Raw genomic sequence first — 23,652 nt, 5'->3', positions numbered from 1 at the left:
TTGCAACTTCTACCCTTGGCTGCCTGCTTTTTGCTATCTAATACTCAATTAGAAAATGATACACTCATGGATAGCTAGCTGTCCTCAGTAGCTTACTATTCACCCATGAGCTGAAATGCTGAGAAAAATGTGAGAGAGGATATGGAAGGGCAGGTGCCCCATCCCGGGGAGCCTTCAAAGTCAGGTGGGACAAGGCTCTGATCAAGCTGACCTAGCTGAAGATGTCCCTGCTCATTGCTGACACAAGTAATTAACTTTTTAAGGTCTCTTCTGTGATTCTAAGATTCTATATTTCAGCTGTCTTGCACGAGAAATGACTGCTCATGTGACAGGCAGCCTACACAAGTCCATTTTAGCCAACATATTCATATGGCGTTTGTTTGAGCGCCACTTTTTGAGTGGGCTTCCTGAGCTCAGGATTTAGAGTGCAAATTTTTTTATTAACTTGCTTTTATGGTCTTATACTTTTGACAATTGGTTGGACAAAAAAGCCTCAAAACATAAACCTGCAATATTTAGCTCCTTTTGTCTGACTATAATTAGTAACACAAGTAATAAAATAGGCTGTGTAGGATCAAATCACACACTTTGAAGTTAGATCATGACTTTCACCTGGATATTGGTAATTTCAGGAACCAGAACTGTGCAAACTTCTGTGTAAGGAGTTAAAACTTCCTACCTGTAAAGTGAAAACACACTCTAAAATCCCCCCTGGTCTGCAGTGATGCAATTTTGGGACAGAGTAGCAGAAGAAATATAAATGATACTTGAGTGTTTCATTCCAGACACTCTGTCTCCCTAATGATACATCAGAGTATTTTCATCTAACCTCTCCTGCTAAATCATTGGTAGTATTGGCTAGCTATTGATGATAAATGTATCATATTGATAGCTAAATATTGGTAGCTAAATGTATCATAATGCATCATTGTAACATCTCCAATACGTGCTGATAAATGGCTTCAATTTCTTGCTACAACAGCAATTTATGAAAGAATATCATATAAACTTCAAGATAAACTCCCACAATTTGAAGAGATTGCCTCTTTTTACACTTTATAAATAGAAGCAAAGATTGTACATCTCCTCCAATATCTGAGTTGAAATGGTCTATTCTTATTCCCAAAGGGAGTAGTATAGTGCTCAAATGGGGAGCTTCTTTCTGGTCTAAACTGTTGTAAATCTGGAAGAGCTGAGGCAATTTACTCCAAAGAAGGATCTGCCCCCAGGAGCCTGCCTATTGTTAGCTCTCCAGCTCTCAAGCTTTACTGAATTGATTTCCTTTTTCTCTCTTTTTGCAAGGAGCCCTCACCCAAAGAGAACTAGATGCTTGGGGATTGCCAAAATACAACGGATGAAGAATGCCACAATTTTCAAAGAAGTTACTTTAGTAAAATGCAGCAGGTGTTTCCCTTCTTCCCTGAGGGGAAAACTCTTTCCAGAGGAGCATAATATTAGCTATAAATATTACACATAAGAAGCCTTAGGACATTTGTTCTGTGGTAGGAAGCATATATGAGCCAGATAAGACACTGACCTGATTCCACTTTTGTGAGAACTTGCACTTATTAACATCTCGTGCTAGGCAGGAGGAGGGGCAAAAAATTCTACATCAAACACTGTCAAAATATTTTCAAAACATTTCAATAGCCATGTTCCATGAAACACAAATGAAAAGCACAAAAAAGGTGACAGTAAGGCACATGGTTTATATAATTGCTCACATTTTCACTTGCGAGTAGTTGCTTTACTTCCAAGCTGTACATGTAAAATCTTTATGTATCACCATAATTTACTTCTGGTATGGAATAAATGTACACATCTAATCAGGTCAGTATACAAGCAGGAACAAGCTGACAAAGTGTTATTCATGATCTTTTAATGTACCTCTTCTCTTTTCTATATTCCCTTCAGTTGTCATCTCCTCTTGTCTTCTGTCAGACTGTTGTAAGCATGAAAATAATAAATAATAAATACTTCATAACCCAGCAACTTTATATAAGTGCTTTTAACACATAAGCTCTTCAGTGAGACACGAGACAGAAAATTTGAGTTGTTGGTCTCTTATTTTAAAATGGATGAGAAGACACTATGTTCCCTTTGTGCCACATCTCACAGAAGTGCCTGGGAGTTGACAGAGGAAAGATCTTCTGTCAGTACATGCAGCACTGGCACATCAACAGTAGCACTAGTCCTTGAAGCAGGGACCCCCAAGCGCCTCGGGGAAGCCCCCGGGAGGTGAAGGTCCATCAGATTCCCTGAGACAGCTCATCTCACATCCCAGGACTGCTACAGTGATGTGCACTAGCCCCCATCCAAGCATAGCAGCTGGTCTCAGGTATGGAAACTTGCTTGCTTGAAACCTTGGGAAAGGTATCCCACACATGAACAGCTATGCCTAGGAGAAGAGCACCTTGTTTTCATCATGCTGGCAGCTGTTGAGCAGAGAAGAGAACTTGGAGGTCAAGATTTACTCAAGATTTACAGCTCTGTGTTTGTGTGCATGAAAGAGTTGAGTCCTCTCTTTCTTCCTTCAGATGTTTCAAACTCTCGCAAATTTGGCCAGGCTCCCCTGATCTATGCTGCCTCCACTTTTAGGCTGATGCAACACCAAATTAAAACAAGAATAGCAGAAGTTTCCAAAGTTCTAGCAGCTGTTTGCTAGCTATGGATATCCTTCCCAGTGAGGACAGCTTTAAGGTCCCTCTTGCTCTTCTGTTAGCAAAGAGAAAACCGAAAGGGCCTTTTGAGGCCTTTTTTGGCCCACACACTCCCTTGTCCAGAAGGAGTGGGGACTGCTGGAGGACAAATGGGGCTAAACAAGGACTTCATAATGAAATAAAGCAAATTAGCAAATGTTGGAGTCAGCCCCTGGTTCTAACGAAATGGTTTAGGGTAAGTAAACACTCAAGCATTTATACATGAAACCAAACCTGGCATGGAGGAGATCAAACCGTGTCATATTCACGTAGAAGTTTGTATAGAAAAGCTGATCAATTCTCAGACAAGGCAGTTCCTCTAAGTGCACCTGTTTAGTGTTGTTTGTGGTTTTTTTCATTTCTTTCCAGCTGCTCACAACACCAATAAACAACTAAGGAATGCCATTACTGTAAAACATGCTGAACACCCCAAAGCTGTATTTACTGGAAGGATGTCACGTTATTGTTTCCATACCATTAAGTATTAGTTTAGGCCTTATATAACCCTCAGAGATAAAAAAGGTTTTTCTTCAAGCCTCAAAGAAATGCAGTGAGAGGCAATTTTCCAAGTGATGCAGAAAAGTTATGCACACAGGTCCTGTTATTCATGCACTCACTAAGAAAATTTAGCTCCCTGTCCTTCCCTGCTCTTCCCAGTTTTCTCAGCAAGATGTAATAGGATTTAGAAAACCAAGAGATAAAATATTTTGGCCTGAGTGTCAGTGAAAAGAAGCTAATGTTATTTTTCATCTCCTGTTTTACAATATGATTTGATCTACATTCCCTGCAATTTTAAGAAAAGCTTTTGCAGAGCACAGTGATAATACATACAAGCTTCATCATTTATGTGCTCTTTTCAACTTGATAGTGTGAGATTCAGGCTGTGCTCTTCCCTTTCCTTAAGTAGAGCTGTTTTTCCTCTGTTTTATTAGCCAGATTTACACAGAGAAGCAATGTGTCAAAGGTTCTGAAAATCAAGGACTTAAACTCAAGTATTCAGAGGCCTGAGCTATTACTTGTGACGTGTAACACAGAAATCAAAAAACTCGAAATATTATGGATTATTACCAGCACATGTTACCCGTGATAAGCTGGAGCAGAGTTAAGGTTAATCATAAACTCAGATAACACGTCACTGTTAAATGATAATTTTATTTATGTTATGTTTGCATTGATTAAGGCACAGAAATCTTCATAGATCTGGGTCAATAATCAGGAGGACAAGGTGCAACGTTTCTTGTTATTCTGGAAAAAACAGATTTAAGAATATGACTATATTTCAAGGGGCTATAGCTTACAGATTCTTGTTAGTCTTTATCTGCTCATAATTTTCCAATTATCAGGATTTAAAACAATGAAAAGGAAACCTTGAATTAAATAGCTGATTTTAGAGTTTCTCTGCATTCATACTTGCGAATCAACTTTGTTCTCTCTGACTGGCACAATAATTAGCACAAGCTGATTTGCAACTATATGTGCAAGGTATATTTGATATATTTCAATGTATTTTTTATTTTATCATATAAATATATACAATGAGAGTATGACTCATTCTAATTTGTTTAGACTTTTACATTTCACATATATATTATCTCAGAAAAAGGACAAAACACTTCTCTCTCGTAAATGATCATTTTATTTGGTGTTTGTATCACAATGCATTGGGGTAGAAATGAAAAATCAATTTAAATGCATAAAACTGGTTTGATTAATTGTTTTTAACTGTCTTAAACATATGACATCCCTTTATTTCCCTGTAAGAAAGAAGTTTATTTAAAACTAGCCAGATTACTAAATGAAAGAAGGGGATACATTTAGTCAACTGAGGGATTACTTCTTGTCTCCAGGAGCTAATACTTAGATGTCTAACATGCAGATAAATGGCTAGTGAAATTATCGGAAGTGCCTATAGGGGCTACTGCCTCATTTACCCTGAAGTCAATAGGAGTTAGACATTTAATCTGTAGGAGGGATTTTGAAACTCCCACTGGTCATCTGTCTCCATCTCTAGGCACCAAAATATCTCTGGAAATCTGACCTCTCACTATTAGGGTTTTGTCCATATTGTCCACTTTTTTTGTTCATAGATTAGAACACAAAACAGTACCACACTTTCAGCTTTCAAGCCATTCCTGAATTTTCCATGAGCAATGATGATTAAATGACAAAAGCACTGTACCTGCCAGTTCACCTAAATGAAAGAAAACAGGCACTTGTGAACAATATCTTAAAAGCAAGCATAAACCAATGTCAGCATCATGGTAAAGGAAGAAAAAGAAGTACATGAAAAAATAGTACATTACTGGATTTGAAGACATATTAATTATTTTAATAAAGTCTATGTTGACCTTAAAAATTTAATATTTTTCTTCTAATTGCCAAGTAACTCTCTTTGAGCAGGAGAATCTTTCTAGTGTACTGAAATTATGCTGAGAAAATCTAACCTTTATTAGAGGTTGAAGTGTTTTACATCGGAATTCAATTTCATTGCTAATGAAATTAATTTTACATACATTTTTCAATTAAATAAAAATATCTATTTTAATTCTTACTTTACAGTACCTCTAGAAATTCACAAAAGCACACTGGATACCTGGGCTGCTGGTACAGTCACTGGGGCATTACGTCTCCAAATACAAACTGAGCAGGGCACTTAAGAAAGTACTGGTGAGAAAACCATATCAAATTCAGCCTTTCAGTGTCTTTGCTGATGTGCTTTCAGGTGCTTCCTCATACTCAGGATGCCCTGTGTGAACTCTGTAATGGATTTAGACAGCGACATCTTTTCTCTTAAAAGCCTAAATGCATTGGTGCTGCTGCTTTAACGAGTAGGTCAGTGGTATGAGCTTTCACCTTCCTTGAATTCCCTTTTCTGCCAAGCAAGGTCTCCTAAGAGAGGATCCGTACAACAAGGCAAGCAGGAACTTTCCAAGGTGGGAACCCCCTCAACCACATACTGAGATTTTACTATTTTGCCTATGCATCTTTTCTCACAGGGAGATGATGTAATCACTTGGCTGCACTGTTATTCTTTCTGTCTTGGCTTCAATCATGTGGAATTACTGTAGCAAACATGAAGCATCATGTACAGGCTAAAAGAAGTTTTTTCCATACTTAATATTTTCTGTGCTCTCACTGTGCATGTTTTCCTGGCAGCAAAATCTGTGCATTGACCCATGTCCTTCTAAATCCTGGACAATTTGGGTTAAGCTGTGGAGTTAAACCAACAGCAAATAATCACTCCAAAGATAAGGAAGGGACAGAAAACCTTGCTGGAATTTCTAAAGCAGTCTTAGGCGTGGCATGCTATGTATGGTCACTGCTGAGGTCTTTCTCTGCGTGCTTAGGGGAATTTTCCCGTAAGTCAATGTTGGAAATTCAGTACCTACAAACTTTAAACGTACCCAGGATTAAAACAGAGTTGAGTTGGGGGCATGTGACTTTTTCAGTTTAGGCATTCAGTCTGGATTCATCTCATCTAGATTTAGTCATTTGTAGGTGATGAATCATCCAAACAGTTTTAGATACCAACTTACACTGTATGAACCAAACAGCACGACTCAGATTCATTTAAGCAAGATGAAATTTGCTACTAAAGTATAACTCTGGTGTAGATGACATTTCAGGGGCCTGGTTTCCTTACGTTTGCTCATCTTTTCTGCTGGATTAGAAATTATTGTTTCAGTATGTATTTTGAAAGTTTTATATATATTAAAAATAATGAGTTACATTTCTGAAGATAGAAAGGTTTTCATCCCTCGCTGAAGACTAGAAATATGAAAACCCCAATAAACTGGTTTGATCAAGCTAATTTTAGTAAAATCAGTATTTTATATATTTACAGTGAGAAGTCCTGATGTATTTATTTATAGCCTTTTGTACCTAAGATGCCTTGTAAAAAATAAGTAAAAAGATCTCTATCTCACCTTTCTTCCCATAGAAAAATCACATTAACAGTCAAGAAGGGAGACTTCAGCACTAAGTTTGTTCTCAATGGATGGACTTCAGATCCTGTAGCTGAGTCTTGTTCCTAAGTTTATGTGTAGGTATTTTGACAAGCAGACTTTAGGGATGGAGGGAACTACTCAGGATACCAGAATGGATGGACCACTTGGTGGATAAGGCTGCTAGTCAACCAATTGTTGTAGTCAATGGCTTGCTGTCAAAGTGGACATTGGCGACAAGTGATGTTCCTCTGGAGTCGGTATTGGGACTGCCACTGTTTAACATCTTTCTCAGCAACACAGTAGGATTGAGTATGCTCTCAGAACATCAGTAAACAGCACCAAGTGTTAAAGGAGAAGCCACAGCCCATGAATTCTCTCACCATTCAAGGAGTGTCACACACACACTCAGGCCTTCCTTGCTAGGACTGGAGCCTGTTCTCAGTGGGGCTGATGGGCTCCCTTCCAAATGCTTGCACACACGCTCAATCTCAGGTGCACTTCCTCCTTCAGGCTCTGTCCTGGGTTTTCTGCAGCAGAATCTAAGGTGTCAGATTTATAAAAATCTATATTTTAGTAGAGTGATACAGCAATAGATCATCTTAAGCTGATCCAGAAGCAAAAAACTTCTGGGCAATTAGACCTCCCATGATTTATGCACCTGCCCTCACGCACTCTTCATGTGATTTCAAGTCCAATGGTGATTTTTGGGCTGGGATCCTCTAATACCTTATTGGATTCTTCCTCTAGCTCCCCATAGTCAGGCTGTTAACTGCTCTTATCATGTTGAACTGTAGATTCTGCTGATGCCTGCAGCCTCCTTGTCTTCTGGTTTGTGTTTCTTGTGCACTAATCAGTCAGGACATAGTAATGAAAAAAGGCCTAGACTTAGGGACAAAAACCACTGTGCAAAAACTAAACATCAGTGTGTTATTAATATTCTTCCCTAACTAAAGATAAAACACAACACTGTACCAGCTAGCAAGCAAATCAACTCTGTTCCCACATATCTGGGTGGAAGTCCACAGCTTACAGCTCAGGGGTGAAGTAAATCCAGCTGCTCATACTGAGCAAGTAGAGCCAAGAAAACAGCAGAATTAAATCACACAGTATTGTAATTCTGAGTGACACGTTCTGTTTAAAACTCCCTTATTTAAGCTCAACAAAAACATTTCTCAAACACCAAGCTGTTTGGTACACTTGACACTGGACAAGAGGGGATGCCATCCAGAGGAACCTTGTCTGGCATGAGAGCTGTGCCCATACAAATCTCATGAATTTCAACAGGGCCAAATGCAAGGTCCTGTATGTGGTTCACAGCAATCCCAAGCACAAGTACAGGCTGGGTGGACAGTGGATTGGGAGCAGCCCTGAGGAGATGACCTGGGGCTGTTGGTGAAGGAGAAGCTCAACATGACCCATCAACATGTAGTTGCAGCCCAGAAAGCCAGTTGTGTCCTGGGCTGCATAAAAAGCAGCATGGCTAGTAAGGCAAGGAGAGGATTCTGCTACTCTACTCTAGACTCCCAAGACTCCACCTGCAGTGCTGCATCCTACTCTGAGGCTCCCAGAAGAAGAAAGTCATGGATATCCTGGAACAAGTCTGCAGGAGGGAGACCAAGATAAGCAGAGGAATGGTGCACCTCTCCTGTGAGGAGAGCCTGAGAGAATTGAGGGTGTTCACCCTGGAGAAGAAAAGGCTCCATGGAGACCTTATAGCTGTATACCTTCCAGTACCTACAACAGGCCTACAAGAGAGTTGGAGAAGAACTTTCAAGAAAGGCACATAGTGATAGGATAAGGAGAAATGGCTTCAAACTGAAAGAGGGCAGCTTTAGACTAAATGTAAGAAAAAAATTCTTTGCTGTAAGGGTGGTGAGGCACTGGAACAGCTTGCCCAGAGAAGTTGTAGATGCCCCGTCCCTGAAATTGTCCAAGGCTGGGTTGGATTGCAACCCATGGGTCTGGGCAACCTGGTCTATTGGAAGGTGCCCGTGGTGAGGAGGGTTGGAATTAGATGTCCTTCCAATGCAAACCATTCTATGATTCTACAATATAAACCCTTGTAGAGATTTTACATGCTAATTTCTACACTGAGACTTAACTTGCAGTTAAACTGTGCAGATAATCACTCTGACAAAGGCCAGTATCCACATAAGACACAGGAGTCCTGCAAAAATCAACTTCATCAAAAAAGGGCCACACACCTGGTTTTGGAGGATGCATCCTCTTTTCCATCCTAAACTCCTGACTATGTGTTGCCTTTTCCCCTTCCCCAGTGTTTGAGGTACTAGGAAGGTACAGACTCCCCAAACATCCTACCACATATTCTCCCTTCAAAATGTATTCTCCCTACATCATGCTTTGTAAAATCATTAAATTTAGTTTTAAGCCCACCCTGGGCAGAGAAGTTCATACTCGTAAATCCATTAAGCCTTCTCAATTCCCCCTAAAGTTCAAAAGTTCAGATTGTGCTCAGCTCTGCGACAAAGTTGTGCAGCTTGGTGTTCGCAAAGACCTCTGTATCCATTCTTCCAGAAGCTAATTGGTCCTTTCAGGTCATTAGTTACATACTCTGTTCATAAAACCCTCAACACCCATTCTTCCAGACCCTGATTGGTTTTTCAGGTTACCTAGCTATTTGCAAAGACATACACACCCATTCCTCCTGTTGAAGCCAAAGGGTCTTTTTACAGAAATCTTAGTCTTAAACACCTCCATCTCTCAATGGTAGTTTTACCAGCATTTAAAATATGTTGCCCAGTATTTAAAACTGCCCATCTTAATTAAATCCTGATTTTGTCTCGTTTGAGCTTGTAATTGTATTCTTCTGTTTACTCTTTCTGCTGTGTTGTGAATCTTCTGGCATCAGAAATTCCTTCTCTGTGTGGGTTACAATCCAACTGACTCTCTTCTTTTCATCACTAGCTTCTTGCAGCTTGCTGCACAGGGTGTGTTTTTCAGGTACTGTATTACTCCCGCAGATTTGTTCTGAGCCTTACAAGCTTTTCTTCCCTTTTAAAAGTGTAAAACTTGGTATGTGACTTCAGCCAGAGCCTCACCCTTTCATCATCTCTAGATTTTTAAGACTCCAACACAATACCAAAATGACCAAAAGTATATGCCAAAATATACCAAAAGTATATTTAATGGGTGCTACTTGCTCCCTGTGAGTCAACAATATTATAGCCAGGCTCATATTTAGTTGGTAAGCCATCACAACCCCACAGTCCTTCTCTGGGCCTACGGGTTCCCAAGTCACAGTTTTTCACTTTGTACATCTAACTTATACTCTGTACTTCTACATTTCCAGTATTGAAATTGTTTATTTTTAATAAGTTTATTTCACCCAGAAATCCAATTTCTTTTACAGAACTAACCTGTTCTTATTACTTACAGTGTCAACAGCATTTGTAGCAGCAGCAGGTTTTATTAGTAATTATTTTAACGCTTCCTTTCCAATGATTAATAGATCTATTGAATAACTTAGGCCAGATGAACAGATTACTACAACAGCTCACCAGAAACCTCTACATTTTGAAAGTTAGGCAACAACAACTCACCAACTTACAAACTACTTAAAATGTTCTAAAGTGATATTGTAGAGTGCTAAACTTTAATCACAGTGTAGGGTAATTTTTTTGCCAGCTGCTTTACAGCATCAAGCTATACCATGACACCATGTTTATCTCTGTCAATAAAGATTGGTGTCTTATTAAAAGCATACATTTTTTATCTCTCTTAGGCTTTCTCAGACTGCATCATTTTGATGTTACACTTTAGAGGTACTATTTGCCTATTTTACTGACCTGTGAGAAGCATTCAGAATGTTACTTGCAGCACCATACAGGATGTTACCATTATCTGCCAATTTGGTGGCAGCCACTTTGCTGTCCTTCAGCACCTCTGTGTGCTACCTACATGTTCCTCTCTGATAAGCACTGGCAAAGATTGTTTCTTCATTGGAGAACATCATCCTGAGTGATAAAAACTGCAGTTTCCAATATGTCAAAAAACCAGAGGAATCTTCTTGGCTGGTAGTTAAATTTTGCGTTGAACCATGTGATCAGTCAAATACACACCATAGAGATGTCAGTTGGTGTCATGGTTTTATTTTATATTGTACCACAAAAAGGATTAAATGAAAATTTACGTTAATAGTTTAGGAATACAGAAAGCATTGAAGACAGGTTTCAAGATATGTATATGAAAAATCTTAAAAATCCTGACTTTAATGATTCAGAGGAAGATAAATAAACAAAGTATGAGTATATATAAATATTTAAAATGTAATTATTTTTCTTCTGAAGAGATTCATCACATGCAGCTTCATTTTGTGAGCTCTTTAAACTTCAGATAGGAGTTTGATCTTTCACTGGAGATTTTATTATACCCAATTATTATCAAATTGATAGTTCATTGTTTAATTCCAATAGTCCACTTTAATTCCAATGAGAATCATTCATACTGATATGTCTATTTTAAAATAAACTATCAATTAAAATAGAAAACCTGCCTCCAAGGTAGGACAAAAAGAGAGAAGGTTAGTGACAGGTTCATAATCAAAGCTCCTGTCTTTATTGAGAAATAAACACTTGTGAGGATTCTCAGTGTGTTTTATAGTCTTAACAGCTGTCAGGTCTCCCTTGATTGACCCTGAATAAAATCTAACTAGGGGTGTCAAAAAAATATGTCCATCAACTTTGCTCATGCATTACAACATAAAAATTGACTGGAGTCATTGACTACAGGTAGCAGTGAGCAAAACTACACAAGATAAATACTCTGGTTTGTGGATACTCATTCAATCCACTTTCATCTGCCACCTTGATTTTTGGATTGGGCACTCATGGATAAAAAGTAGGTGATCTGAAAAAATCGTGTGTGTCTTTTAAAAGACAGTATCATGTTATGTTACTCCCTTCACAGAAATTTATGTTACATGGTGTTAAACCGTAGGCTAAGCTTAATGTAACACGATGCATTAAAAACTGCACATCACGATTGCAATGTGTGTCAGAACGATGAATTGCTATATCACATATCTCTTCATTTGTACGTAGGGGACCCATGGAAATAATTCGCAAAAGGATATATTCTCCTTTTGATGCACACACATAAATCCCTTTTCCTCTCACTACTTCCAGTTCTTCACCTAATGGTTGGTCTGAGCTAAGAAAAACTGCTTTTTAAAAAGCCTCAAGTTAGCTAGAAAATGTTTGAGTTGTAGCTAAACATTTACTATGGGCACAGTTTAACCCTGAAAACTGTAGGAGAGGGCTGTTTAGTAACCTACGCTCTCTAGTAGTGTCATATTTGAGCAATCACCATTGCTGCCTTCTCTGCCTGGGGTAAATTGCACTGTCACTATAACTTTGCTGAAAATGAGTAGGTTTCCATCTAATTTTATACCACCACTTCCCAGTGGGCTACTTCCTTTTTACAGAAGCATAGTTGAAACCAGAATCCATCCCAGTGGTGTTTGGGGATGGTACAAAGGCAGAAATGAGAAAGGACTTCACCCCTGACCCTTTTCAGCTTCTGCCTGGTATCTCCTTTCTCCTTTACTTAGCTTCTCTATGTAACTGAGCTTCTCCTGTAAAAAAACACAGCTGCCACTTGAATCACCATATTTAGTAGATATCTTAAAAACTGTGCAACAGCAATCCATTTTCTCCTTGTCCAATTCCACACCTGTGCTACTTGCTTGTATCTGAGGTGTTGAACAACTTTGTAAGTGTTTTGGGGGGGTATTTGTGGAAGACAATTTTGACCAGGAATAATCACCTGATATGAAAGTGGGATCAAGAGGTCTGTACTACAAGAAATACTGATACTATTGTATGCTGACTGCCAGGGAAATTAATTCTTGTGCACTTAGTGTCTAGCTGTGTGCTGGCAGCCGTACAGAGGCTAATTTTATCTATTTAACATATATTAAAAGTTAAGTAAACACGAATAACTTTTATTGAAAATCTGATCTCATTTCATACTATCCTTTGGCAGGACAAATGAAATTTCATTTTCCTACAAAAAAAGATAAAATTTGAAGGCTAAATAGTTTCCACATTTTGTTTGATCATAAATGAAAATGAAATTATAGTCAGACTGCACACATGGTTTTGATGGGTAAACAAAATAGTATAAAAGCTCATTGAGCATTTACTTATTAAAGTAATGGTCTCAGTCCTCAGCTGAAGCACACATGCATTTGGTCATGGGATTTTCAAGCTGTTGAAACCAACTGTCAATGGACAGACTAGGTGATGAAAACTGCCACTGGGTCTTAGTGGACTAAACCCTAGTGGCTGCACTTCCCTCTGCAAGGTTTGCTCTGACCTCAGCAGCATAGGTGGCATAATGTTTTAAATTTGAACTATACCAGGTGACAAATGTATTGGCTTTAAAACTGAAATGAAGTATGTTATAACACAAAATAGCTTCACTGCAGAAAGTCCCTTATTAGAGCCAAAAAATAAATTTAAAGGGAGGTAGGGATATGATCAGAATGCAGGACTACTAAGACTCAGAATTTTTGCACCTTACAAATTGACTATTTCTTGTGGGTAGTGCTGAGAAAAATATTGAGACATATTAATTGGGAACTGTTACTACAAAAAAGGGACTCGTGGCATACTGCAATGGTTTCAAGTGTGTGTGATCTTTCCTGGCAATGAAGCATATGTCTGGTCTTAACTTCTTAAGCCAGTCTTTCACAGAGAAGTTATGAGTTGTAGACAGTGCTTTACACCCTAGTGTGCTTGCTTGCAAGTGTATTAGGAGCACTGCGCACACTCCAGATTAAACATACACTACATAATTGTTTATGTGTGCAGACATTTGAGCTCATCAGGCTGACTAGCTGCTTCCGTGAAACGGGAATGAGCAATAATTACTATATGTGTTCTTATTCACAAGAAATAAACAAAATCTAGATGGAAGTTTTTTTACACAGAAAGCATAGTGGCAGTAACAATTACTCCCACTAAAGTAAATTTGTACAAAACATGTAACAAACTGCCTTGAAAATACTGCATTTACAGAGCCAGATGGAAGCTGGAATGACCAGATGACGCTGGTCAGAGAAGAGGGAGTCATATTCACAGCAAGCGCAGCTCTACACGTGAGCTGCTGGGAAGGTGCAATACAGGGAGTATGCAAAGATATGTTTAAGGGTCCCAGGCACAGAACGACTTGCTCTGTATGTCAGCATAGCTACATCATCAGCAAATTATGTTTAGGCACCTGCCTCTATGCAACAGTGCTCTCATAATGACTAGGGCTAATAGATCTTATGAAAAACCTTCAACCAGATGCAACACAAGCAGAATGCTGCCAAAAATCATTGAAGAATTGATAGTTTCTCAACCATCCTTTGGTACATCAGGATTCACAGTCTTCAAGTAAAGGATTGTATTCAACTCCAGTGTAACATCATTAATTCACATGGAAATGTATCTCTGACTGATTAGGCTAAAAATTGTTTCAAAGGAGTTCTGGAAAACAAACTCCCCACACACCTCTTTACTTAAAAAGGAGTGTCTGTCCTGAAAAACATTATACATATTTCCCTGAATATCCCGATATCCATAGCCTTAGAAATAAAATTACTGGGGTTTTAAATGTTAATTAATAATTTTCAGTTATTAATACAAACACGTATTAATAGCAAAGTACATTGCTTTCTATCACATTTTACAGTATACTCCATGATTCACCACTAACATCTTTTTCACATTATCATCAAATATGCTTAAATATGAACACAGATTTCGTATATTTTCATCTATTTAGTTAAGTGAATTACCTGTAAGAAAACAGTTGCATTCTACTTCTAAAATTCAGTAGCTGAGCCTAAGTGCTGTTAGTAATGCAAGTTAATGCTTCAGGGCTAGAAATAAAACCTTTTTAGCGCTTGGAAACACAAGTCATTTTCTTAATCTGTTGTTAGCCTTCTCACTTATTGAATAACTTTGCCAAATATAGAAATGACATTGAAGATTATTCTTGAAAAAAAATTTATGTGTAGGTATATGGTGGCAATTCAGCTTTATTTGAAGACTTCTGTATTTTCAAGGAGTATGCAGTATAACTGTGTTTCCTTAGAATTTTTAGAGAACAGCTTCAGCCCCAGCATGACTTGATACAGCTTTCTAAAGACAGAATAGTAAGATTTGAGTTTCTGGCAAAATAAGGGGCTGCATTTTACTTTGTCTCTGCCAGAATGCTGACCTCCTTCCTCCACCTCCTGCACAGCTTATGGCAGATTTGTGTATCAAACACATAATACATCTTTGAACTTGTCTCCAGGTCATAGTTGTTCATGGCATTAAGCTAGTGCTGATTTTGAGACCTGCATCTCCATTCAGCAACAATCTACCAAGCAAAAGCTGTGTGTTCCAGGTCTCCTGGGAAGGTTTGCTGGGCTCTGTAAGAGGGATCATTTTCACCCTCCTCCGCAGATAACACAGAGCTCTGTGGTTTTGAGCAGTCTCAGCCTTGCTTATACCATGTCTGAATGGTACCTGGTGGTGCCAGCCACTTGGCCACAGCTGCTGGCTAATGACCTGCAACTGTCCTGTCACCAGGAGCAACATGACTTCCTTCCTTGCAGCCAGCTTTTCTCAAGACATATTGGTCATTGGCAGTACCAAAGGTCCAGGGAAGCCACTAACACAGGACAAAAGGACAAAAAAAAAATCCTCTGCAGACCTTCCTGAACTGCATTTCACTGAAAATGTATTTGCCTTTATTTGTTCATTGAAGCTATTATTTTTTTGTCTTGTTGATTTAAATACTCATTCAGGAGAAGTTCTTTCAAACACAGACACTAGGGGTTGTTTTTTTCCCCAGGAATTTATACCCTTAAGTGGTTAGCCTCTACTAAGTAAAACCATACAGGAAAACAGCCCTTGAACCAGCAGTTGATTTCAACTGCAGGACTGAGCTGCCAGTGCTAATCTTGCCTCTTTCTTGCTTTTACCAACCACCAGACACTAAGGGGAAAGACAGGTTCTTCTAGAGATCCTTGGCAGAACTATGACAAAGTAAGTTGTACTGTTTAATACTTAGCTTAACCATTAAACAGATTAACAATTTAAGCTTTATTTTCCTTAGCTGTTGTAGTGTGTTATTAAGTTTTTGTATTACTCCCCCATTTTATGTATTGTTTCCCCCTGTTCAATATAAGATGGTTCTGCCCTCCCCCAGTTTCCCGCCATAGCCCTACTGTCCGTTAAGTTGCTATGGTAACCCCTGCCCTTGGACTGTGTCACTCAACTAAGTTATATAATTTCTCCTCCCATTTATGCCCTTATTTGTGGATTTTCTCTCCTCCCTGGGCCCAGTCAATCACCCCTCACTCCTCCCAACTTTCCAGAATCTTCTACTCTCTGGGGGTTGTGGTTGGCTGTGGTCCCGGGGCCCCTCCTTTACTTTGTATTTATTGGTTCCCCCTTTATGTCAATTATGTCAAGTTCATCCCCCTATCCTCCGTGATTGGTTCGATGTAAACCCCTCCTTGATACACCCACTCCCTTTATAACCTTGTTACACCCCTATCTCTGGGTCTCTCCCTGGGGATCTCCCTTCGGTTCCACCTCTGTTCCTGCTCCTTGGTTGCCATCTCGGATGCTTCATTAAACCGAAGTTTTACCCCACCGAGAGTCCAGCTCCTTATTTCACAGCTGCACAGGCGGTGAGTCCGGTCCGTAGTGCGAGCGCAGCCCGTGGCCCTCGGACGCCAGGGGGCTCGCACTGGATTGCAGCAGGGTGTCGGCCTGCCCACTGCTAGCCGGACGTTGACCATCATTGGCCAAATACACCCCAGCCGCAAGTTGGCGCCCAACGTGGGGCCCTGAGTGGACAGCTGGACATCTGGACTCCAGGTCACCGGACCCCACGGACCGGATTTTTAAATCCTTTTGGCTGTCAACTACCCCTGGTAGTAGCAGACCCCGTTCTAGGGGTAGCGCTCCCAGGGGATCAGAAGCCACAACTCCAGGCACCTGAGGAGGGCTTCTGCAGCTGTGACCACCTGCCCGGTTTCCGTTCATCACGCCTCTGGATCAGGTAAGTCCGGGCCCTGCCCTGGGGACTCTCTGGACTTCCCCCCTGTCTTTTTAATTTTCCATAGGGGTACATGCCCTGCTCTGGGGACCTACTCCCAACCCTTTTTCCCTGAAGGCTGAAACCCCAGACTTGGGGACAGTTCTCACCCCTCGCGTTTTTTATTTTCTCTTTCCTGTGGAGCCGGCTTCCCCAGACTTGGGGCCCGGAGCCACCACTCAATTTCCTTCCTTTCCTTTTGTTGAAACCCCAGACTTGGGGACAGCGGCGGGAGCAGGGGTCCGTTGGCGTGACTTCTTGTTTTAGTTTTCCTTCTCTTCGGGTAGGTGGAAGTTTCCATCAAGGGTTTTGCTCCTTCTAAGGTGGTCGTGCTTTGCGATCTCTTAGAAGTCGCTATGGGTGCAAGCTTGAGCAAAACCCAGAAAGGAGTTTTTTTTGTTCTTAAAGGTTTACTGCTTGGGGGAGGGTCTGCTGCCCCCAAGAAAGAGTTAAAGATGTTGGTTAAGTGGACTTTCTCGCATTTTCCCGAAGTCACCCCAGAACTTGTGAAAGAGCCACAGTTTTGGACTGCCGTTGTAGCCAAATTAGAAAAAGAAGTTAATTCTGGGGAGACTCACCTCTCTACTGTGGCATATTGGGTGAACAAGGTGCTGACTGCACTGCGCCCACCCGGGAATTTGAGAAAAAGTCCATCCCGTTCTGGTTTGCTCCCCAGTTCTCCCAGTTCGTGCGTTCCTACCCCTCGTTCCTCCTCCTCTTCCCTTCGGCAGGAGCCCTCTCGAGGGATCCTAAAGGCCAGCAAGACGCAGGGGGTCCATCCTGCCCCTGCTCCCCCGAGATTGGCTCAGCCTCCCTCTCCAAAGAGCCCTGGCCAAGCTCTTCGGAGTTCTCTTTCCGATCCCCCTGTTCCCATTCCCCCTAAGTCCCCAGTTGCTACCCCCAAAGTTGTAAGGTTTAGTGATGTTCCACAAGATGGCTCCCACGGAGCTCAAAATGGCGGGGACCACATGGTTTTTCCCGCCTTCACCCCTTCTTCTACCCCTAATCCCTTTCTCCCTAAACCCAACCCTTTCCTTGCCCCTGATACAACCCTTCCTCCCGTTGCTCCTCCTCCGATTCCCGTAACTCCTCCCGTTGCTCCTCCTCCGATTACTCGTCCTGTTGCTCCTCCTCCGAGTTTCGTTGCCCCTCCCGTAGCTCCTCCCTTGTACCCACCTTGTCCTCCGCCCTCGGCTCCTCCCAACACTCCTCCCTTTACTCCGCCCACAGTTCCGCCCATGGTTGACTCCTCCCTTGTTCCTCCTTTCAGTGTAGCTGCACCCCCGAATACCACCCAGGGGGCGGAGAAGGGTGGTGTGCCGCGCCCATGCCCTCGTCCCACCTCCCTGCCAGACCCCGCCTCATCCTCCTCCTATTCCGGTTCCCACGCTCCTCCTTCCGGTTCCCACGCTTGGGGGGCTGGGGGCGGGGGGGAGTGGATGACCGTAAGCCGGAGCAGGCGCCTATATTGGAAGCTGCTCTGGTCACATACCACCTAAGCGGAGAGGGGAGCTCCCAGGCTCAATGGGTGCCACTTGCACAGGCCCGGATCAAGGAACTGTGCAAGGCGCAGAAAGACTACTCCCGGGAGTCCGAGTACTTCCGGGGGTTGCTCCGTAATGCCCTTGCGCAGGGAGATCTGGTGCCGGCTGACCTGAGGGCCCTCTTCTCCAGCCTTACTCGACCCATGGAGTTTAGGGTCTGGGTGAGGGAATGGAGGAGGGAGATCTTGGAGGTTCTCCCAATGCTTTGGAGGAATCCTCCAACATCTCACGACGCGGATGGTCAGGTTGTTACTCAAGATCATCTGTTGGGCGAGGGACAGTGGGCAGAGGGGGCAGCTCAGGCCAGGGCCTTGTTCCCACAGCAGCTTGTAGAGACCGCCAAGGCAGCGGAGCGTGCCTTCTACAAGCTAGCTGTGGTGACCTCCCAATGGGAGGACGACGAGATTCGGCAAGGGCCACAAGAACCGTATATGGCCTTTATCGAGCGCCTCTACCGTTACGTGGAGTCACTAGCAACCGGGGACTCGGACCGAGAGAACACTCTTCTGAGGATGGCGTATAGCAACGCCAACTCAGAGTGCAAAAAAGCTATTCGCAGCCTCCCGAGAAGTCCCCGGCCCACGGTGGAGGCGATGATAGAGGCCGTAGTCGGTAGGGTTTCGCTGTCATCGCGCCCTAAGAGAACATCAATAGCCCTTGCCGAATGCCCTGAGCCTGAGCCGGATTTTCTCGAAGTAGAAGCTGCCCCCGTCGCCGGACCGTCAACACCAGGGTCCGGCCGAAGAACAGCTGCCACCCACCCTTGCCACCTATGTGGCAAAGTAGGGCATTGGATGCCCCAATGCCCTATGAGACGAGACTACATGGAATATAGGAAGGAGAGAGAGGAGAAAGAGAAACAACAAAAAAACTAGAGACAGAGCGCAGCCCCTCCCTGCGCATTGACAAAAATGTGGCGGGAACAACATCTAGCGGGGAGGGAGGAGAGAAGAGAGAGCCGCCGCCACACACGTTACCGGACTTGTCTTACTATCGGATGTGACACGTATCTGTGGAATTCAGCCCCAGCCTGCGCTTAACACCTTGTCCTCTGCTTCCCCATACAGGCTGCAGCTCACTAGGGATTTACATCTCCCTAACAGTAATTTACAGCTGGTGTCTGTCGACCTTCAACATCCCGGTCGCTGGAGGAAGTTGGGACGTTGCAGGTGGACCATCGTCGGAGACACAAAGCACACGCCGCGAGACCTTTACATCGTCCCGGGACTGCTCACTACAGACCGGGACCGTTTTGCGGTAGGGCTGTACTGTGTCCGACCCCCGCTCTTCCTCCCCAAAGGTCAGATCATCGCCCAGGCCATTCCGGTCCCAGAAAAAGATCATCGCAGCGGACCGGCAGAAGATGGAACACCTCTGACCGTGGCCTGGGCACAAGTAGTGGGGAGGGAGAAGCCCCGCCTGACATGTCAACTCTCGTTGGGCGGGGACCGCAAAATCGTAAGGGGTCTTCTGGACACAGGGGCAGATGTGACGATCATTCCCTCCCGGGAGTGGCCGTCACATTGGGGCTTGCAAAACGCAGCTGGCACGATCTCGGGTGTTGGAGGGCTCCAATTGGCTAAACAGTCAAGGAGCGTTGTACAAATTATGGGACCCGACAGGCAATTGGCTTCAGTGCGCCCGTTTGTTTTAGATTACACCGAGCCTCTCTGGGGGAGAGACCTATTAGCCCAGTGGGGAGCCAAAATTGACCTACCTAAGGCTCCCCAGGTTTTTCGGGCAGTGGCCACTGAGGAGCGCCGGACCTGGAAGCTAGATTGGCTAACGGATGAACCAGTACAGGTCTTACAGTGGCCACTCAATAAACAAAAATTGAAGGCGCTCAACGAGCTCGTTCAGGAGCAGTTACTTAAGGGCAACATTGTGGAGACGATGTCACCCTGGAATTCTCCCGTTTTTGTTATTAAAAAGCCCAATAAGGATAAGTGGCGGCTCCTGACTGACCTTCGCCAAATTAATGAAAAAATTGTGGATACGGGGTCTCTCCAACCAGGGATGCCCTCCCCAGCAATGCTCCCCCGAAATTGGAATCTGGCAGTTGTAGATATTAAAGATTGCTTTTTTCAAATTCCTCTACACCCAGACGATGCCCCGCGGTTTGCATTCACGGTTCCTTCCATCAACCGTGAGTCCCCAGACAAGCGCTACCACTGGCGAGTCCTTCCGCAAGGAATGAAGAACTCCCCAGTGATTTGCCAGTGGTACGTCGCTTCTCTGCTGTCCCCAATTCGTACAGCCCTCGGGGATGCTGTCATGATCCATCACTATATGGACGACATCCTCGTGTGTGCGCCCGACGATGACCTACTTGCCCATGCGCTTGGCCTGACAACCGATGCGTTGGTTGCTGCAGGGTTCGAGCTCCAAGCAGAAAAAATTCAGAGGATGCCACCTTGGAGGTACCTGGGCCTTGAGATCACTAAGCGGACCATTGTTCCGCAAAAATTGGCTATCCGGACAAAAGTCCAGACCCTAGCGGATGTTCACCAACTGTGTGGGTCTTTAAATTGGGTGAGACCCTGGCTGGGCATTCCCACCGAAGACCTGGCCCCCCTTTTCAATTTGTTAAGAGGGGGAGAGGGGCTTAGTTCCCCTAGGGTTCTCACCCCAGAGGCTCAGGTAGCTCTGGAGAAGATCCAAAAAGCTATTTCGGCTAGGCAGGCCCACCGGTACCATCCGGGCCTGCCATTCAAATTTATCGTACTAGGAAAGTTGCCACACCTCCATGGCATCATCCATCAGTGGGATGAAAGTTTAAAGGACCAAGGCTCAGGAGATAAGCTCTTAATCATCGAGTGGGTCTTCCTGAGTCACCATCGGTCCAAAAGAATGACAAGGCCACAAGAGTTGGTAGCCGAACTGATCCTCAAGGCAAGATCGAGGATCAGGGAGCTGGCAGGATGCGATTTCTCATGCATTCACATACCAATTAAATTGGAAACGGGCCAATTAAAATTGAAGACCTTCAATGAACTGCTGCAAACAAATGAAAGCCTCCAGTTTGCATTGGACAGTTACACCGGGTGCATTGCGGTCGATCGGCCGGCCCACAAATTATTTAATTCGGAGTTTAAATTGTCATTGAAAAAGGTTCAGAGCAGGGAGCCACTAGATGCTGTGACAGTTTTTACAGACGCGTCTGGAGCATCCCACAAGTCAGTGATGACTTGGAAGGATCCTCAAACTCAGCGGTGGGAGACCGATGTTAACATTGTGGAGGGTTCTCCACAAATCGCTGAGTTGGACGCAGTCGTTAGGGCATTCCAGAAATTCCCGGGACCTTTCAATTTGGTCACAGATTCCGCTTAGGTTGCCGGTGTAGTGTCCAGAGCTCAATCTGCAGTTCTACAGGAGGTCTCCAACCAAAAATTATTTGACTTACTTACAAGGCTCGTCGACATAGTCTCCCACCGCGAGCACCCATTTTATGTGATGCATGTGAGATTTGCCGGGGTTCATTGCCGAAGGCAACCGGCGTGCCGATTCCTTGGCCGCGGCTGCAGCTGCAATGAGCCCGCTCCCGGATTTGTTCGGCCAGGCTAAGATCAGCCACCAACTCTTTCACCAGAATGCGCCCGGCCTGGTCCGGCAATTCAACCTGACCCAAGACCAGGCTAAGGCGATTGTGGCCACATGCCCACAATGCCAAAAAGACCAGATGCCCGCCATCGCCTCGGGGGCTAATCCCCGAGGTTTGGCGAGCTGTGAGGTGTGGCAGATGGACGTAACACACATCCCTTCCTTTGGTCGATTGTGTTACGTCCATGTCTCAGTGGACACCTTCTCTGGAGCTATCTACGCCTCTGCCCACGCAGGGGAAAAGGCCGCGGATGTCCAGAAACATCTGCTTCAGGCATTCGCGGTCTTGGGCATCCCTAGAGCCATCAAAACCGATAATGGCCCAGCGTATACGTCCAAGGAGCTGCGGAGCTTCCTGCAGCAATGGGGAATAGTGCATAAAACCGGCATCCCCTATTCCCCGACAGGCCAAGCCATGGTGGAGAGGGCCCACCAGAGCCTGAAAAAGATCTTGGCACGTCAGCAAGCGGCCGTGAAGGTGGAGACCCCCCACGTCCGGTTGTCAAGAGCACTTTACACTCTTAATTTCTTGAATTGCTCTTTTGACAACCAGAACCCTCCAGTGGTCCGGCATTTCGGCAGCCACCAGCAGCTGCAGCCAAAGGCCAGGCCGCCGGTCCTTATCAAAGATCCGGAGACCTGGCGGACGGAAGGGCCTTTTGACCTGGGGGAGAGGATATGCTTGCGTGTCCACTCCCTCAGGCCCCCGCTGGATTCCATCTAAATGGGTCAGGCCCTTCGTCCCGAAGCAGAGGACCCAGAAAGGGGCTGTGCCACAGGTACAGGTGGCGTGTTGGCGGCGGCAGAGGAAACTTCCCCTCAGACCATCCTATTCCTCCAGTCTCCTCCCCATTCCGGAGGAGCCTTCACCTCCTTCTTCTCCTCCACCGTTCGACTTTCTGTTCGAGTCCAGACCCTCCTCGCCCGTTTCCTCCCCATTCTCAGGCGACCTAAGCTTTTTATTTGGGGCAGAACCATGTTCGTGAATTCTTTATACTTTTACCATTTCTCTTTTGTTCTAGTACATCTCCCCGATGGCCCCCGCTTGGACATCGCTGGCTCCCAACCTTGGCCTGCTAATGGCAATTTTGACGACCTACGGACTCCTGTTGCCACCTTCGGAGCCGTGGGTCATCCCCCAGCCGAAAGTCAATGTCTGGCGTGCCTTGGCTCAGTCTCTAGGACAGGACGACATTTGCCTCGACACCGGCGCAGCAGAGGACCCGATGTCGTCTTGCCTTGTGGGGATCCCTTTCTCTCCAGGCGAGTTCCCCTCTGCCTTTCAGTCTGCCCTCTCCCCGATTTTGGCCCGGAGCCTCACCATCCTCCCTAGTTTTGACTCTAGTAACGCCTGGAGAGACGGAGTGGGCAGACTGGCTCCTGCACCCTCTGAGCCCACAGAGCTACACCTTCTCGGTTCAGCCAACTCCTCCATTTGTTTTCAATTTGATGCTAATTTCGCCCCCGTCGAAAAGGGTAGTGAGGTGGTCCAACAAGTCAAAAAACAATATCAAGCAGACCAGTGGTGCAGGGCTGTGTTGAAGATCAGTGGCCCCACCACCACTGGACGGACCCCTTATGCCCTTCCCAGGGGAATGTTTTTGATTTGTGGCGACCGAGCGTGGGCAGGCATCCCCTCTGGTCTGATCGGAGGGCCGTGCACTTTTGGCAAGCTGACGCTGTTTACCCCCAACATCACCCAAATTGTTAATTGGAAAGGAACAAACGTCACATCCGAATTGGCCAGGTCTAAAAGAG

This window comes from Melozone crissalis, unplaced genomic scaffold, assembly GCF_028551555.1.
Source record: "Melozone crissalis strain CALT ecotype California unplaced genomic scaffold, PUWL_Pcris_2 ptg000005l_1, whole genome shotgun sequence".
Taxonomy (NCBI): Eukaryota; Metazoa; Chordata; class Aves; order Passeriformes; family Passerellidae; genus Melozone; species Melozone crissalis.
This window is presented reverse-complemented; position numbering follows the sequence as displayed.